The 20,777-nt window shown below is 33.4% G+C and overlaps 1 pseudogene; it reads right to left on the bottom strand.

Annotated features, from left to right (window-relative positions):
• LOC139901143 (myosin-6-like) overlaps positions 1 to 20,777 on the bottom strand; it is a 137,410-nt pseudogene that overhangs the window by 7,674 nt on the left and 108,959 nt on the right.

The following is a 20,777-nucleotide window of genomic DNA, read 5'->3' as shown; positions in this document are numbered from 1 at the left end:
TGTTTAGCGACGAAATTTAGCATACAAGCATGTATAAATATATATATACTCGAACACTAGATATGGATACACAATTATTATGTAAAAGATAAAATATAAGTACTTACATATCAATATTGAGATTCAATATTGTAGGAAAGTACGTAGACGTAACGGAGATGATAAACACTAGTTTTGACTTGCAAACAAAACCCTTGAACAATACCCATAACCTCCTTAGTAATAACCCATATTTTCCTGAGCTCTATCCCGCTCGAAAACCCATTTTTGAAAGTGACACGCTCATAAACTCGTCGTAGTATTTTATGTATAATACTAATTATTAATAATACTAATCATAATAAGATTAATAATAATAATAATCTTAATAATAATAATAATAATAATAATAATAATAATAATAATAATAATAATAATAATAATAATAATAATAATAATAATAATAATATAACAGGGGGAGTAATTGTGCAACAAATGAACAAAAATCGTCGAAATTTATAGATGTTTGCTGGGATCTGTCACCATGCGATCGCATGGCTCCCATGACCAATTCCCATGCGATCGCATGGATTGGTTTTACAGCTCACAATGTTTTATCGTGTACCTCGTCGACATATATTATAATCGTAAATTGAATTAAAAATTTTAAAAAGTCGTATTTATTAAATACTTCAGGGGTATCCTATGTAACTTATAATTAATAATTTCTATCATGTCGTTTTCATGTGAATAGTAAATGAATTAATTTAAATTCAACTATTTAAGCTACACGTTGTACGTTGTGCTTTACAAATTGTACATTATTAATTTAACTTTGTTTCTTAAAAAAAATACAAAAATTATATCATAAAAATAAAATGACTTAATACGTAAAATTTTTAATTTGAAATAGCATCGTTTAATAGTAAATTTTTAATCATTTCGTATATAAATATTATTCGCATGATTCCATATATATTGAAAACTCTTATATTTATTAAAATACGTATATAATACATGTTATGACGTTCGTGAATCGTTGGACAAACAGGTGGTCAACCGTTATATATAAAAAAATCATTTTCAAAAGTTTCAAAATTCATTGCTTATCATGTCGAAAATATTAAATCATATAGAGAATTGGTTTAAATAAGTCGAAATTTTCTGGGTCATCACGGTACCTCCCCGTTAAAGAAATTTTGTCTCGAAATTTGAGTGAGGTCGTCATGGCTAACAATAAAAATATTTTCATGACGAATATGAGTTGATAAATAGAATTTCTATCATCGTTGAATAATATGGATAAAACAATCCAATTACTCGAAGCGTATGAGGGAAGTTATCGTAAAAGAGTGAAATGAAGAATAGAGATGCATCTTATCTCTTGACGTAGTAACGATTGATTTCCGGAATTTAAAGAATAGAAAATCTTCTTAATCTAAATAAGATTTGATTCTTCGGAATTTACGAAAATTAAGATTTTTTTTTTGATTAAATGCGCAATCTGCCTTGATTGCTATGTATGATATTTCGCTATAAATTGACCTCTTCCGTTTCATTTATTTTCACCACTCCTATAATCTTCTTTCTTATTTCATACATCCTAATAGATTGTGAAAATGCTTAATCCAGTTCTGATTCTTGATATTTTCCTGCTATCGTATCCTTCATTCTTCTTTTTCATCTGCCACCAGAGGAGGTTATTTTCTTCTACTATTACCTTGGGGTTATAGTGTTTTTCATTCTCCCGTGTCTTTATATTGCTATACGCATTGATATACACGGTTTGTAATTTCAGGGTTGTTATCGGGCTTATATTCTCCTTTATATTTCGGAGCTTCATGCTTTCGTTTTCTCTTCCCGACTTTAAGTCAAGCGAATAATGGTCCAAAATTCGTAGGTATGAATTTTGAAATGAACATAATTAATATTATAAGAAAGAAACGGTAATGGCACAATCTGACTTGTCAAATTACCAGAATACCTCGAAAAAACCGAATCATCAAGAAAAATATTTTCTTGATATGTTTAGAGGTTAAATAGAATGAAAGAGTTATGTAACATAGTTCATGATGAGGGTGTGATCTGTGAACCTTTATCACGTTCCACTAGAAACTCAGCATGACTTACTGTAATATAATCACGTTGATCAAGTGTCATTATATTATACTAACCCATGCTTCAATTCCCAACATTACTTCAAAACATCTATTTTTCGAATTTTTCAGATTTTAGAAACTAAAATAGTTTCTTTTATGATGTAACACAGATAGAGCGAAGAGATGAATGATTTCAGATAAGAATGGTTATAAAAAAATATCTTCAGAAATATGGAGGATATTTATAATGGAAGATACGATGATATCTTAGAATTTCTAATATCAGAGGATGATGCAGAAAATCTGTCTGTGAAGGTTTAGAATAAGAAGTAAGGTTCTTACTAATGGTTTCAGCAGACACTGAATCATTTGGATTCTTTGAAGGCAGGTTCAGTCTTTGTGATTTATCCACAGCCTCCTTCATACTTTGCTCAATCCGTTTTTCAGTTCCAAACCTTCTCTTTTTCTCAGTTTTACCACCATACTATTCTTTATCATTAAACTTTTGACTGTTAAGGTCGTTTACAGTTTTTGCTGCTTCATCAGCATTGTTTCAATTTCAGAGAACTAGTTCATAGTTTGGGATGTTTTTCAGAAACTTCACATTCGAAGTATGTAAGTCTAGAAGATAGACATTATATGTATATATATAACTGATGACGTAGAATTGCTGCGATATTCGAAATACTGATTGCTAATTCCCGGTAGTTGATATGGCAATTATTGTTACAAGATGTGGATGAGTACATGATAGGGTTTCAATGAATATTATGATTTTTCGGAAGGTCAAAGATCAATGGAGTTGTTAGTAAATTTACTGCTAATGTGGTGGAACATGAAAGGTTTCCCAGTAACAAGAACGTATATATCAAAGTCACAATAAGGCTAATATGAAAAGTCAAAGTTAGTTAGAAGTGTGATAAAACTGGATACTTTGAAAAGGATTGCAAGATTATTTTCGGTAAAAACAACGCTAAAGGATCTTGAACAGTTATGAAGTCAAAATATAGCTTTGAAAGATATCGAGATCTAAGAATGATGTCACCGGTTCAGAGTTATGACTTGGATTCTGATCCGTCAATATGTAATCGAATTTGTATGAAAACGATTGTATATCATTGTGAGCATTGTTAATAATTTTTGAATCAAAGTTGAAGAATGTACAGTGTAACATATTAATTGCAAACTTATATATCAAAGTTATAATAAGGCTTATTCGAATGAATAATTGAAGTTGATTTGTTGGAGCTGTGACAAAACTGTCTATGTTGAAAAGGGTTTGAAAAGTTATTTTTGCTAATAAATGCCAAATGGTCTGACACGATTACGTGTTAAACTATGACTTTGGTTTCGAGAGTTTTTCAGGTGCATAACTGTGAGTAACATGTGGTTGGATCATCATCTCGATGGTTCATTGTTTGAAGTGTTTTTCAGAAATTTCGGACGGTTTGAACACATATTGTAATCGTTAATATACATATGATGTTCTAGCACAGTTTTGAAATCAAAGTATAGCTTTGAAAGATGTAGGGATCTAAAAGTGATGATATCGGGTATATCTCGACTTGGATTCTGATATGTTAAAATCAGAATATGTAATTGATTTTGAATGAGTATGGTTGTTTTGATTTCTATGAAAGAATGTTTCTCGTTATGAAAGTAGTTGATGATTGGTTGAATCAGAATCGAAAAATGTAACATGTTAATTGTGAATTTATATATCTCTCGGGTATTACCTACCCGTTAAAATATTCTCACCATTAACAGTTTATACAAAAGAATTTTCTTAATTACAATCTTTATGAAAATATACCTACATATATATTTTCTTTAGATGTAATCATGGATTTAATGAGTTAACATAATATTAATCTCATCTGGTTTTTGACTAGGACTAGAATATATAATCTCTAAAACTTTTAGAAGCTACATATTCTCTGCAGAATATTTCTTCGATGAAGTTATGAATCAATACTTCATTGTTTGTTGTTGTTGGTATTCCTTGGTATCTATGGTGCGTATAACATTGATGTTCAAGGTACAGATTGTGATGTTGAGGTGTGCGATGCGGATGTTGTTGTTGGTGGTGGTAATGATACTGTTGACGTTGATGATGGTGGTACTGTTGATGCTGGTGATGCTGCTGGTACTTGTAACCTTTGTACCATATTCTCTAAAGTCCCGAGCACGAAGATTGTTGACTTCTTCTAATACACCGGGATGATTGTCGGTTCGGACGAGCGGACGAATAAGATTTAGAATGTGAGATAGTATATAATCATGACTAGATACTCTGAAAATGAGAGAGAAAATGGTATTACGAACAGGTTCGCAGGTAAGTGCTTCAGGTTCTTCGCCAAGAGGGCAATGTGGTGGATGGAAGGGATCACCTTCTTCTTGTCTCCAATGATTGAGGAGGCTATGAACCCATCCCCAATTCATCCAGAATAGATGATGGCTAATTGGTTGATCCATTCCGGTTACATTGTCTTCGAAGTTCAGGTGAATATCCATATCGGAATAGCTGTCGGAATTTAAGGAATTTGAACTAGATACGGGATCCATCTTGTATAATTAGGGAGATTATTTTTGATATGAATTAGATTATAGAATTTAGTTTGGTATTCATCAATACATAATTTACATATGTATATATATAATACCAAATTCCATAAATCATGGAGAAATTTTCGGAAGATGTCAGGAAAAGTTTACAGTATCCGATATGCTAAGATATGTATTAGCAGATACGCTGAGATATGAATTTTATCTACACACTATTCATGCAATAATTGCAGGTAAACGTGTCTAGACTTAAGAATGATAAGCATGTAATTTTTGACAAGAAATGATAAGTAAAACTTTTGACATGTAGACACAGTCGAAATCCAGACTTACTAATGCATTCTAACAACTATCAGTTAGACACACTCATGCAAGACCTGGTTCACTAGGACCAACGCTCTGATACCAACTGTGATAATCGCTCCAAATCCATATGGACGAACACGTCATTCATTGATTTCATTGCGAGGTATTTGACCTCTATATGATACGTTTTGTAAACATTGCATTCTTTTGAAAAGGCACACCATAAATGTATATTTAAATCAAAGGTTTTCGACATCTGATGATTTCTACATATAGACAATCACCGTATATAATAGTTTACAATAGTACTTTCATTGACAATGCAGTCAAAATAAGGTACATGGCTTGTATATATGAATTGGTGAATGCAACGTTTTCTTGAAAAATATGACATGTAAGACTCCATGCACATAGCTTGTATATCATAATAGCAAACAGCGGAAGACTTCTAGGGAACCTGAGAATAAACATGCTAACAAGTGTCAACACAAAGGTTGGTGAGTTCATAGTTTGTATGTTTCGCATAATCTGTATATAAAGATGGATCACAAGATTTCAGTTGTTTCATCCAGAAACGTTTATCAAAATATTCTACAAGATTGAGCACCCTGGTAACTAAACTTTAATGTATATATAATAAGTACCCCTATTTTAACATACATGCAACCAACATGTACAATACACGCAAACCAACGTGTACTAAACTCAAATAGCATACGTCTGTTTAATAGTTCAGGCTAGGGTTTCTATACCTGGAACAGACGGGGATGTCAAGCCCTATGGATCCATATACAACTACTCGCGCCCACCAGTTCTTATAACTGGCAGTTACTAGTTACCAAAGCTAAGGGATTTTCAGTTCAAACTCGGTGTAGAATTTAGTATGTACTTGTATCCATTGCGTTTAAAATAAAGTGCATGTATTCTCAGCCCAAAAATATAGATTGCAAAAGCAATTAAAAAGGGAGCAAATGAAACTCACCTTAGCAGCACATAAAGTTGTTCATCGTAATGTGACCGAAACCCGGAATATCAAATAATCGTAGATCTTAACCTAGAGAACATATGTTGGTCAATAAATGTCTATCAAGCTAGGTCTGGTCATAGTGTATCACAACCCTAATGCTCGAGATCGACATACAAAAGTTTATCAAAAGTCATTTCAAAAAGTCATTCTGACTTTAGTTCAACAAAACGAGACGTGCCTTATATAAGGATTCATTTACTCGGTTGGTAATATTTAAAAATCCATTTTATCAATCTCGTAAACAAGTTGTTTAAATCTTAATTGTAGATTCAAAAGCAATTTCAATTAACGTCAATCATAATTCAGTTGCTTATATCTTTTAATCCGTTCATCGAAACTATTCGATATCTAAATGAAAAGTTATTGATTTTTCGCTAGCTTTCCAAAAACATGTATATCATATACCTTTTACCAGTAATATATGTATTTAATTCGTGATTCATTATAAACTGTTTAGCGACGAAATTTAGCATACAAGCATGTATAAATATATATATACTCGAGCACTAGACATGGATACACAATTATTATGTAAAAGATAAAATATAAGTACTTACATATCAATATTGAGATTCAATATTGTAGAAAAGTACGTAGACGTAACGGAGATGATAAACACTAGTTTTGACTTGCAAACAAACCCCTTGAACAATACCCATAACCTCCTTAGTAATAACCCATATTTTCCTTAGCTCTATCCCGCTCGAAAACCCATTTTTAAAAGTGACACGCTCATAACCTCGTCGTAGTATTTTATGTATAATACTAATTATTAATAATACCTATAATAATAAGATTAATAATAATAATACTCTTAATAATAATAATAATAATAATAATAATAATAATAATAATAATAATAATAATAATAATAATAATAATAATAATAATAATAATAATAATAATAATATAACAGAGGGAGTAATTGTGCAACAAATGAACAAAAATCGTCGAAATTTATAGATGTTTGATGGGATCTGTCACCATGCGATCGCATGGCTCCCATGACCAATTCCCATGCGATCGCATGGATTGGTTTTACAGCTCACAATGTTTTATCGTGTACCTCGTCGACATATATTATAATCTTAAATTGAATTTAAAATTTTAAAAAGTCGTATTTATTAAATACTTCAGGGGTATTCTATGTAACTTATAATTAATAATTTCTATCATGTTGTTTTCATGTGAATAGTAAATGAATTAATTTAAATTTAATTATTTAAGCTACATGTTGTACGTTGTGCTTTACAAATTGTACATTATTAATTTAACTTTGTTTCTTAAAAAAAAATTCAAAAATTATATCATAAAAATAAAATGACTTAATACGTAAAATTTTTAATTTGAAATAGCATCGTTTAATAGTAAATTTTTAATCATTTCGTATATAAATATTATTCGCATGATTCCATATATATCGAAAACTCTTATATTTATTAAAATATGTATATAATACATGTTATGACGTTCGTGAATCGTTGGACAAACAGGGTGGTCAACCGTTATATATAAAAAAATCATTTTCAAAAGTTTCAAAATTCATTGCTTATCATGTCGAAAATATTAAATCATATAGAGAATTGGTTTAAATAAGTCGAAATTTTCCGGGTCATCACAATACAAATCAAATGAAACTAATTTGTAGTCATTCAATGAATATATACTGCAATAGTATTCATTATCAGATGAAGCCTTAAGTGCAGCAATATGCAACAATATGTTTATATCGAATAGCAGATGTTTGATGAATACGAAAAAAAAAGGTGTTTGATGAATATCGAATAGACGGTGTTTGATATATAGCAGGTGTTTGATGAATCGAAAAAAAAAAACATACAAATCAGAACTTACAGATTAATATCAAATACGAAAAAAATACAAATCAAAACTTACAGTTTAGTGTGTAGTCATCGATCTCTTCTCCTTCGCTTCTTATGTTGTATGATAAACCCATTAAAGGATTGTTCAAAAATATTGCAGATGGTTTTTCTTTTTTAAATGATGAACGTGGTAATGGTGAAATCAAAGTGAGGATAACTGAACGTGGGTAACGATATTGGGCGGGTGAATTGTAGGGCAATGTGGGTTAACATGGGCCTTCCAGGTTGTAAGCGAACTGACCATAATACCCATCATGTCTAATGCACGTGACTGACTTAACAGGACACAAGTAACGAGCTGTTAACTTCGAGACCAATTGTGTACAAAGTTAAAAACTTGGGACCAACCACAATCGATTTAAAGTTTAGGTCTCATCTTGATTTTGATACAAACGTTGGAGACCAACCGTGATTTTTTTTTGTTAATTTTAACTTAACAATTTCATTAGGTTTTTAACGAAAGGATCTTCACTGTAACAAAATTTTAATAAAATCTACTAAAGATGATGACGTAGCATTCAAGTGGCATCTAGTTGGCGATGTGATTGACTTGTGTACAATATTACTCCAATTTCACACTTTTTGAAATCATAATCTATTTCATGACAAAATTAAAGTATGCAATCTTTTTCGTGCATCATTAAAAGTAATATTATATTTATTTTGTCAATTTAGATAATTTATGTTACTTTTTCGAGTTGTTTGTTTTTTTTAAAGAATAAGTAGTTAATTTAAATTTCTTAAACCGACTATACTTCTAAATCGAACATTTTAACTAGAACGAAATGAGTAACTATAATTGTAGAGATTAATGGAGCAAAAGAATCGAGATACTTGTTAGCAACTCGAGCTAGACTTAAAAACTTAATTCTAACTAAGCTTAAAAGAGTTCGAGTCCAAGTTTGAACATATTTTGAAGATCATTTAGTAAACATTATTCTAAATGAACCTTATCATTCACATACATTAATTTTATTTTTACGTATGTATTGCAGCTGTTTGTATTACTATCAAGGATAATATAATGTCAAATCTATGGGCCTGATTGTGTTTGAAACATATAGGATCATCTACTAATGGAGAGCTATACAATAATCTTTCCAAAACAATTCTAAAAAGAACCTATCTGAGTTTGATAGAAGTAAAAGGAGCTAAGGTAAACTTGCATTTCTACCTTTCTATACTTTACCTATGCATTTTACATATCTAGCCTATAGGATGATTGACACCCAAGGGGAATAACAGGTGGGGGTACAAGGGGTGGGGATAATCTACATTGGCCCCACCAATCAATGAACAAAAAAAATATCAAATAAATAAAAGAATTACTCCACTAAACACTTGAATTCGGGATTTTCTACAAGAGCACAAGTAGGTTTCATCTCTACAAAATCTTTTTCATGGATAAAGTTGATAAGATCATCAATTGAAAATGGAATGCTGCATATAATGTAGATAATTTAGTGTTGGGTTTATATTTAAGTTTTCAAATATGAGGAATACTTTGCCCAAATGTCACAGCCCAACAAATTAGGCCCAAAATGCTTGTTGACTTGGTCAAGCATTCTAGGCATTTTGAACTCCAAGTGCAGATCCATTTTTACATTAAGAGAGAGATCAGAGAGTTTTAAAAAAAGGAAGAAAACCCCAATTTCCGTTTTTAGCTATAGCAGTCCATAAAAGAGACGATCCCCGGAGATCCGACCGTTGAATCTTCTTCATTTTTGGGCTATGTCTTCCTGACATCAGTGCCAACATTTTCAATCGTTGAATTCGTCTAAAGAGGTCTGTAGCTCGTGATTTTGCTGCTGAAACAGAGAGCAGATTATTGGGTGATTCATTCATCTTTTATCTTTAATTGTTTCATATACTTGTTGATTATTGTTGTTCAAGAGTATGATGATATTCTATGCCTCTAGTTGATCTAGAGAAGGATTATTGTATTGCTCTCTTTGTTGATGATAGTGGAATGTAAGTGGCTTACGAGTCCCGTGGTTTTTACTCTCGATTTTGAGAGGTTTTCCACTTAAAAAGTCTCGTGTGTATTGTGTGTGCTTATTTATTTCGTATTTGCTGATTTGGGACAGAATTGGGGCTGATTTGTGGTGATTGTGGTATAGCTTATTTGTTAGCATCCTCACGGGTTCATACGGGTCGGGAAAGTATTGGTCAAACGGGTTTGTTTCCGCTTTGTAGATTGTCCGTTGTGATTATTTCCCCTTCAATTTGGTATCTAGAGCTTAAGGCTATTTGATTGACTTGTGTGAAAGATGGAAGCTAATACAAGTAAGATGGTTAGTTTAAATGGTTCAAATTATCATGTTTGGAAAGGTAAAATGGAGGATCTTCTTTATGTGAAAGATTATTATTTACCTGTTTTTACTGAGAGTATGCCTGAGGGTAAGTCTGAAGCTTAATGGAAAATTTTGCATAGACAGGTATGTGGGTATATTTGGCAGTGGGTTGATGATAATGTAGTGAACCATATTACTGGGGAGACTGGTGATAAAGCCTTATGGAAAAAGCTTGAACAATTATATGAACGAAAGACTGGGAATAACAAGTTGTTCTTAATTAAACAGTTGATGGGTTTAAAGTATCATGATGGGACTCCTATTACAGATCACCTAAATGCATATCAGGGTATTATTAATCAGCTTGCAGGAATGGGTATCAAGTTTGAGGATGAGGTTCAAGGTCTCTGGTTACTTGGTAGGTTACCGGACTCTTGGGAGATTTTTAGGACATCTTTGTCCAACTCTGCACCAAATGGCATTATCACCATGGAATTGGCTAAGGGTAGTATTTTGAATGAAGAGATGAGAAGAAAGTCACAAGGTTCCTCTTCACAGTCAGATATCTTGGTCACAGAAATGCGAGGGAGAAGTCATAGTAGAGGTCATGGTAAAAGAGGCATGAATCGTAGTAGCTCAAGAAAAGGAAAGTTTTCTAATGTTGAGTGCTATCATTGTCGTGAAAAAGGGCACACAAAGTGGTATTGTCCACAGTTAAAAATTGAGAAGAAAAAGGCATATGACAAGAATAAACAAAAGAAAAGTGATGGTGGTGATGATGATAAGGTTGAAGTTAATGCTATCACGGATGACTTCTTTGTTTGTATTGATTATGATATGATCAATCTTACTCATGATGACACGAGTTGGATTGTTGATAGTGTTGCTACATGTCATGTTGCGATATGTAGAGATCACTTCTTATCTTACACTCCAGGTGACTATGGATTTGCTAGGATGGGTAATTCTGGGTTATCAAAGATCGTTGGTATTGGAGATGTTTATTTGAAATTTGACACGGGAATGGAGTTAGTTTTGTATAATGTAAAACATGTTCCGGATATGAGACTTAATGTTATTTCAATAGGCATTCTTGATGATGATGGTTATTATAACGGTTTTGGTAATGGTATTTGGAAACTAACTCTTGGTTCTATGATAGTGGGAAGAGGCAAGAAAGACTCAAGATTATACATCACGCGTCCGAAGATCATCCAGAACATTGTTAACGCAGTGGACAATGTTGATTCTACTGAGTTGTGGCATAAAAGACTTGGCCACATGAGTGAAAAGGAGATGTCTATCTTGTTTAAGAAGAATGTGTTGTCGGGTGTTAATGATATTAATTTGAGTAAGTGTTCTCACTGTTTGGCAGGAAAACAGACCAGAGTTGTGTTTAAGAGACATTCTCCTTTTCGAATGGAGAACGTACTTGATCTAGTACATTCGGATGTGTGTGGGCCTATGAAGACTAGGACACTTGGTGGATGTTCCTACTTTGTTACATTCATTGATGATCATTCCAGGAAACTGTGGTTTTATACCTTAAAGTCAAAGGATCAAGTATTTGAAAAGTTTAAGGAATTTCATCCACTAGTTGAAAGGAAAATGGGGAAGAAGCTCAAGTGTATTCGGACTGATAATGGCGGTGAATACATTGGGAGCTTTGATGCTTATTATAAGGAGAATGGTATTCGGCATCAAAAGACTCCAACAAAGACACCTCATTTGAATGGCTTAGCAGAGAGGATGAACAAAACTTTGGTTGAGAAAGTTAGATGTTTGCTTTCACATGCAGGGTTGTCCGATTCCTTTTGGGGTGAGGCTTTAAATACGGCAGTTCATATTATTAATCTAACCCCTTGTGTACCTTTGCGTTTTGATGTTCCTAACAGGGTTTGGAGCGGTAAAGATGTTTCTTACTGTCATTTACGAGTTTTTGGATGTAAAGCATTTGTTCATGTTCCCAAAGATGAAAGGTCAAAGCTTGATATGAAGACTAAGCCATGTGTATTCCTACGTTATGGTGAAGATGATTTTGGGTACAGGTTATATGATCCAGTTCAGAAGAAACTCGTACGAAGCCGAGATGTTGTGTTTACAGAAGATCAGATGTTAAAAGATGTTGATAAGACAGATTCAGTTCCTCAACCTAGTGCTGATCTTGTTGATTTGGATCCAGTTACTCCACAACATGTTGGAGATGATGTTCATAATGATGAACATGGTACTGATGATGATTATGCTCCGGAGCAGGTAGAGATTCCAGTACCAGATGTGCCCCCATTTGTCCCACTTAGGCGATCTACCTGAGACCGTCATCCTTCTGTTAGATATTCTGCTGATGAATATGTACTACTCACTGATGGGGGAGAGCCAGAGTGTTATGCAGAATCTATGAAAGATGAGCATAAGAAAGAGTGGGGTGATGCCATGCAAGATGAGATGAATTCCTTACATGAGAACAATACTTATGAGCTGGTGAAGTTACCTAAAGGTAAGAGAGCTTTGAGAAATAAATGGGTATTCAAAGTGAAGACAGATGAGCTTACTTCACAACCAAGGTACAAAGCTAGGTTAGTCGTTACAGGATTCAGCCAGAAAAAAGGTATTGATTTTGATGAGATTTTCTCTCCGGTCGAGTGGTTCTTGGGTTAGCTGCTAGCCTTGATCTTGAGGTTGAACAGATGGATGTCAAGACTGCTTTTCTTTACGGTGATTTGGATAAGGAAATCTACATGATGCAACCTGAAGGTTTTCGGGTTAAGGGTAAAGAAAATTATGTTTGTAGACTTCAGAAAAGTCTATATGGGTTGAAGCAAGCACCGAGACAGTGGTATAAGAAGTTTGAGTTGGTTATAGGAAAGCAAGGCTACCGAAAGACAACTTCAGATCATTGTGTTTTCTTTCAAAGGTTTGGTGATGATGATTTCATCATATTGTTGTTATACGTTGATGATATGTTGATTGTTGGTAAAAATATTAAAAGAATTGCGCAGTTGAAGCGAGAATTGAGCAAATCTTTTGCTATGAAAGACATAGGGCCAGCAAAACAAATTCTTGGCATTCGGATTTATAGAGATAGATGTGCCAAGAGGTTACATATATCACAAGAGCAATACATTGAAAAGGTGCTTAGTAGATTCAACATGGATAATGCTAAAGTGGTTAGTTCCCCTCTTACTAACAACTTTAAGCTAACAAATAGAGATTGCCATACTTCAAAGGAGGATGTTGAGGAGATGAATAAAGTTCCATATGCTTCAGGGGTTGGTAGCTTGATGTATGCTATGGTATGTACTAGGCCTGATATAGCTCATGCGGTAGGTATTGTTAGTCGGTTTATGTCAAATCCGGGTAAGAAGCATTGGGAAGCAGTTAAATGGATTATGAGATACTTACGAGGAACTTCAAAGTTAGGTATTACATTCGGAAATGGAGAGCTGGTGCTTGTTGGTTATACAGACTCAGATATGGCAGGAAACAAAGATAACATGAAATCCACTTCTGGATATTTGATGACTTTCGCAGGGGGAGCAGTTTCATGGCAATCAAGGTTACAAAATTTTGTTGCATTATCTACGATCGAGGCTGAGTATATGGCAGCAACAGAAGCGTGCAAAGAAATATTATGGATGAAAAGGTTTCTTCAAGACCTTGGGTTTAAGCAACCACGATATGTAGTTCTTTGTGATAATGAGAGTGCGATTCATTTGGCTAGAAATTCAATGTATCATAAGAGGACAAAACATATTGATGTGAGGTATCATTGGATTAGAGAACGTCTTGAAGATGGTTTGTTTGAACTTGATAAAATTCATACCGATGATAATGGTTCTGACATGTTCACAAAGGCTTTAGCAAGTTAGAAGCTCAAGGTATGTTGCTCGATCGGCGGGATGGCGATCCCTTCCTCATAATTGGAAAGGGGGAGATTTGTTGGGTTTATATTTAAGTTTCCAAATATGAGGAATACTTAGCCCAAATGTCAAAACCCAACAAATTAGGCCCAACATGCTTGTTGACTTGGTCAAGCATTCTAGGCATTTTGAACTCCAAGTGTAGATCCATTTTTACATTAAGAGAGAGATCAGAGAGTTTTAAGAAAAAGGAAGAAAACCCCAATTTCCGTTTCTAGCTACAGCAGTCCATAAAAGAGATGAGCCCCGGAGATCCGACCGTTTAATCTTCTTCATTTTTGGGCTGTGTCTTCCTGATATCAGCGCCAACATTTTCAACTGTTGAATTCGTCTAAAGAGGTCTGTAGTTCGTGATTTTGCTGCTGGAACAGAGAGCAGATTATTGGGTGATTCATTCATCTTTTATCTTTAATTGTTTCATATACTTGTTGATTATTGTCGTTCAAGAGTATGATGATGTTGTATGCCTCTAGTTGATCTAGAGAAGGATTATTGTATTGCTCTCTTTGTTGATGATAGTGGAATTTAAGTGGCTTACGAGTCCCGTGGTTTTTACTCTCGATTTTGAGAGGTTTTCCACGTAAAAAGTCTCGTGTGTATTGTGTGTGCTTATTTATTTCGTATTTGCTGATTTGGCACAGAATTGGGGCTGATTTGTGGTGATTGTGGTATAGCTTGTTTGTTAGCATCCTCACGGGTTCATACGGGTCGGGAAAGTATTGGTCAAACGGGTTTGTTTCCGCTTTGTAGATTGTCCGTTGTGATTATTTTCCCTTCATTTATTAAGTTTATGGAGTAGTTAACATTGTGAATGTGTACAGGTGTATTGTATTTCTATTGCTTACCCGGGATCATCTTCAAGCAAAAAGGAACTATTTTCAGAATCCTCAGACCCATCCGAATCAACTTTTAAGGTGGAAATAACCTGCACTCAGTGAGAAATTTTTCACAAAGAGAACAAAAAAAATAAAGATTAGTAGAGGTGGTAAGATTGTGTCAGATAAGTTGGCTAATGGGTTCAAATGGGTCGAGCTATTGTTCTTACCGTGGGGTCGACGCTCTTAGTATGGTAATTATCATCCTAGTAGAGTGTACAGATTCTATAAAGTTGATTAAGATTTAAAATCTGAAACAAAGTGAATCAATTATGTAATTACCAAAAAAAACACCAACTGGATACTAGTTAACTTATAACCACAAGACACAGATACAGGGCATAAATCGGTCGTCAGGTTTTCATAAGAAATTTTAGACTTCTGGTGTATAACCTGTGCGATGAAAATAGTGAAAGCTTTTAATAACACCAAGATGATTATACATCAAAACACATTTGGTGATTCTTTTGATACGAATTTATCCAACATATTTTTCAAGATCAGGAGTTGAAAGCATGTCAAATTAACAAAATATCATCAAAAAGGTATATAATCACATATACATACCAGGAATCCAACTGCTTGCCTGACGTGCTTAAGCTCATCCCATGATGAGTCTGAATACTGATTTAACAGAATTAGTTGGTAAAATGTACAATAAGTTCAATCAAAATAACTGTTTCTTAACTTTAAAGTTTAAACCAATGAATACCTCTTCAGTAACATGACTACACCAAAGTTCTAACTTAGTTAATCCTGCTTTTACATATTCCCCATTGCTAAATGTGCAGCATTCTCGACGAAGAAGAAGGCTACGGTTGCATAAAAAAGCAATAAGAATACTACAGTTAACAATTGATATACTTCCTTCGTCCCAAAATAACTGTCTCATCTCGTTTGACTTTTAAAAGTTTTTCTTTTACTTCAATGTTTTTGTTTGTTTATATAATATTTTGATGAAATTTTTATGAATGGACTGAGTTTTAAACATGTTTCCTTCGGTATGATTTTCATCATATGTTATATAATACAAACAAAACTATTTAAAGCGTCAAAGTTGTAAAAGAAAGACTTCAAAAGTCAAATTGGAACCGAGAGAGTAATATTCTTAAATTTTAAACATTCATCAAAGGCATAACATTTACATGTTGAATAGCTGCACATTGATGTAAGAGAAAACTTGATTGAAGATCTTTTGATCAAGAACTGTTTGCACCTGTAACAATTTTGTTTGATGAGTAAGCATGTAGGAATCTTGATCAATAATTTGATAGAAAAAGTAATAAGGAATTCATACATGGTAGTCTTCCAATGTTTTAAGCATGCCATTTAGGCTTTCAATTACATGTTGCCAGAAAACAGTTGGAGGAATGTCACCTTTTGATTGCTCTGCTGACTGAATTATTTTTCAGGAAAATATAAAAAATTAGCATTATATGTTGCGTAAGATTGGGATAATAATTCAAAAGAAATTTATAGGTACCTGGATACAACAAGAGAGATGTGTTGACAATTCCTTCTTTAAATTGTCACGAATAATTCCATATATTTTTTCTACATAAGCAGTTAGTTGCTGCTTAAAAAGCAAAGCAGGGTACTTGGCATCCCCTTGGCGCACTATTTCAAGGTTGGCATATGACGGGGATTTGCGAAAGCTCTATAAATATCAATTTAATAAATATTTATAATATTCATATTCTAAAAGAAACAAAAAGAACGATGTTATGCGTAATTTGAGGGTGTATTGAAGAAGTAAGTACTTGTGCCATCCTTCCGAATATTGACGTTGGCTGAGGTGGTTTTCCTGAGTTAGGATTTAAACTCTTTTGAAGCAAAAATAGCAATGATGATGTGGCAGACAGCCAATAAGCAATATACTCATTGTCTTCTTCTTTCTGGGAAAGTCAATGTATAGTCAACAGACAAGTTAATTGAGTATTAAATATCCAATTAAAAGAAGAACCTATATGCTGTAAAATACAAAAAGATGGTGCCACATCATTATCTCCTCCTCCGATGAGGTGGTAGCCAGAAAATTAGATTGTTGACCAGATAAGTCACTAAAAGATTTGTTGCCCTGAAAAAATATGATGTGGCGACAGAAGATTGGATGACATGGCACCACCTCATCAGGTTCTGATGTGGCATCTATGTGGATGCACATGTGGACATTATTACCCTTATTGAAATTTTCCAATTTATATACTTTCCTTTGCACCAAATCAAAATCAGAATTCTTTACGGGCAATGAGAAAAATGACATTCTCTTATTGGGAAATTTTGTCTTTTATGTTAGTACCTTTTTGGGCTATTTTCCGTATCAAATATCACTAGGTAGAATCATATTAAATGGTTTATATGTTGTGTGTAACATATTCCCTACCTGTATTGCAAATCCAAACACTATGATAAGATGATCAAATACATTTGTTCTTTCGGCTTCAAAAACTTTCCAGTGAAGAAGGCTTTTGTATACAATATACGTAACAGCTGGTTTCCCATTACTGAACCCAAGATCTTCCGTACATGCCTTAATAAGAGTATCAACGTTCTCCTGCATAATAGATATATACAATTAGATCCAATATTGTATAACAGAGAAAAATTCTCTATAGGTATATGTTGTTTTTACATGATACAAGCCAGATGATACCAAGTACTATAAATCAGATAGTGTAAACAATGACAATAAATTCAGATTACTCTCAAATGGTATACATATCAGTTGTTGATTACGCCAAAATCATACCTGTTTATTGTCGTTATTTCAATCTAATTATGTATCTATTTGTATGTAATTGTTGTACGTATGTATTGTAATTCATGTATATTTGTAAAAGTCTATTGTGATTGAATAAAAGAAGACCAACAGCGAAAACGATGCTTAAAATGAAGTCCGATAACGAAAACAGCCCAGAAATACACTTCCAAACTCAGATGAGGCGCATCCCAAAAGGGATGAGGCGCATTTGTATGCGTGTTTTTGCCGAAGGTTTCAGATACAGCATTTTAAGGCCATGAGACACATGTAAAAGACCAGATGCGGCGCATCTGATGTAGGATGTGGCGCATCCCTTGCCTGCCGATAGTTCCTGAGTGCTAAATGAGCTGGATTAAACAAAGTTTAAAGGAATGCGGCGCATCTAGTCTGAGATGTGGTGCATCTGATCAAATTCTGGCCAGTTTACCTAACTTTTGAGCCTATTTAAGAGAGCCTTTAATTCATTCTTTCAGACACCTTCACTGTTACATCCTCTCTCAGTTTCAATACGTTTTTTTCAAAGCTCAAGGAAGGCTACAAGTCAATCTCCATTCCTTCAACATCAAGATTAAGCTAGGATTATTCATCGCAATTAGTATTATCGTTCTATATCTTTTAAACATGAATTCAATTTGTATTAACTGTTCCATTAGTTCTATTATGATTATGTTTGGTTAAAAGCCTTGTGTGTTTGCTTCAATGTAAGATTTATGGCTTGGGATTGTTCTATACTTTGATGTTTTGCTAGTTATATATATGTTTGATTGATTAAATCATCTAGTCCAACTACAAGAACCATAATTATGATTATTTAGTTCATCACTTCAATTACATAAATTGTAAACCAATTAATGTGAGTTAACTCGATGAACAATTTATTCTTCAATACAACTAGTAATCTAGATGGTAAGATACATAAGTTTAAGTGATTTAGTTATGTGTTATTACCGGTAATTGAAGTAGTCCTAAAGCAACATAGTCATGAAATTACCACAAGTAATTGTTGTAATTTAGGTTTTATGTGAGTTTAACCGGGTTGGGTCTAGCTAGTTAATCAATCTAAATCACCATGTTCTTTCAAAAGATCCATTGTTGTAACCATCCTTGTATCCTAGTTCAATTATGTAAGTTATGACTTGGTTCATGTGAGTTTATCAAAGGCCATAGCTTATACTTCAACACCTAGTGACTTAGCCATCTATATGTGAGTATAGGATGTTAATTGAATGATATCTAGGATATACAATCATGTAGTTTACTTAGAGTGATCTTAGTAAACTAGGTTTTATGTGAATTCAACCACGAAAGAATCCTGTTGATCAAACATAGTTCTTAAGTTAATAGATATTGTGAAATTGATATAAACTGCTCTATTGTAACTATTACATAACGGTTTTAATTATAAAAGAATAATCCCTGTCATTTATCAAGCGTAGAAGTAAACACCACATTCTCATTCTTGTTATTCATTATATTTATTTACTGTTACGTTAAACAAAAATACAACTTCAAACACAAACCCCCATTTAGAATAATTAATCGTTATAAAGTCCTTAAAATAAACTTCTCCCTGTGGTTCGAACTGGTCAATTTACTTGCTAGTTACTGCATGATCGGGTTTAGTTGCCTGTATTATGTGTTAATTATTGAGCATATTGTCTACATTTTAAAGGTTACGTCTTGACACATCAACTTTTTGGTGCCACTGCCGGGGAGCAGTTTTGTTAAAAGATTTTAATAAACTTTGAATTATTCGATCCTTTTATAGGAATTCAATTCCTAGAAAAGTTACTTTTTATTGTAAGCTTGTGTTTTTGCAATTGGTTTGTTTGTGGTGTTGTGATTACAGGATAGGTATTGATGCATGAATCTACGTTCTTCCAACACTAATTTAATTCCTTCATATCCTGAACCTAAAAGAGAACTTCACGAACGCCTAAGAGCTCAAGAAGTAGAGTCTCTTGCTCAGGGTTTAGAATCACTTTCATTAAATTCTAACTCTGAACCAGTTATTCAACAAATCATAGAGCCAGTTATTAAAGAAGAGGAATAGATGGCTGCTAAAAATCAAATGATGGATGTATTAATGAAGGCAACAAGGACATGTCAAGGCCACGCAATTATTCAACCTACGATGACTGACGGCTTTAAAATAAAGGGTCAATTTCTCCACATGGTGACTAATACATGCCAATTCGGTGGAGCTCCAAATGAGGATGCTAACGAGCATCTTCGTAAGTTTGTAAGCATTTGCAAGCTATTCAAGATCAAGGATGTCACCGATGATGTCGCATGTTTAAAAATTTTTCCATGGTCACTAAAGGATGATGCAAGGGATTGGCTAGACTCATTACCAGAAGGTTATATTGAAGATTGGAATGATATGATGGACAAGTTTTTGTCAGAATTCTTCCCTGCTTCAAAAGCAGCAAAGTTGCAAAGTGATATAAATCACTTCAAGCAAAAGCCTAATGAGACTCTTTATGAAGCTTGGACCCGATTCAATAAAATGCTTAGGGTATGTCCTCAACACGGGTTGAATATGTAGTGACCCGAACTTTTCCATGTTTATATATATTAAATAAAATTGTTATTTACATGATTAAGTGTTTCCAACATGTTAAGCAATCAAACTTGTTAAGACTTGATTAATTGAAATAGGTTTCATATAGACAATTGATCACCCAAGTTGACCGGTGATTCACGAACGTTAAAACTTGTAAAAACTATATGATGACATATATATGATTATATATATAGTTAACATGATATTATGATAAGTAAGTATCTCATTAGGTATTTTAACAATGAGTTATATACATAAAATTGAGTTTATTGAATTAAGAAACTCGAAACGATATATATAACGATTATCGTTATAACAACGTCTTACTAAATACATATAAATCATATTAAGATATTGATACACTATGTTTAATCATGATAAATGATAAGTAAACATGTCACTAAGTGTATTAACAATGAACTACATATGTAAAAACAAGACTACTAACTTAATGATTTCGAAACGAGACATATATGTAACGATTATCGTTGTAACAACATTT

This window comes from Rutidosis leptorrhynchoides, chromosome 3, assembly GCF_046630445.1.
Source record: "Rutidosis leptorrhynchoides isolate AG116_Rl617_1_P2 chromosome 3, CSIRO_AGI_Rlap_v1, whole genome shotgun sequence".
NCBI classification, from domain to species: Eukaryota; Viridiplantae; Streptophyta; class Magnoliopsida; order Asterales; family Asteraceae; genus Rutidosis; species Rutidosis leptorrhynchoides.
Note: the sequence above shows the minus strand (reverse complement) of the source record. Positions and strands in the feature narration are given on the sequence as shown.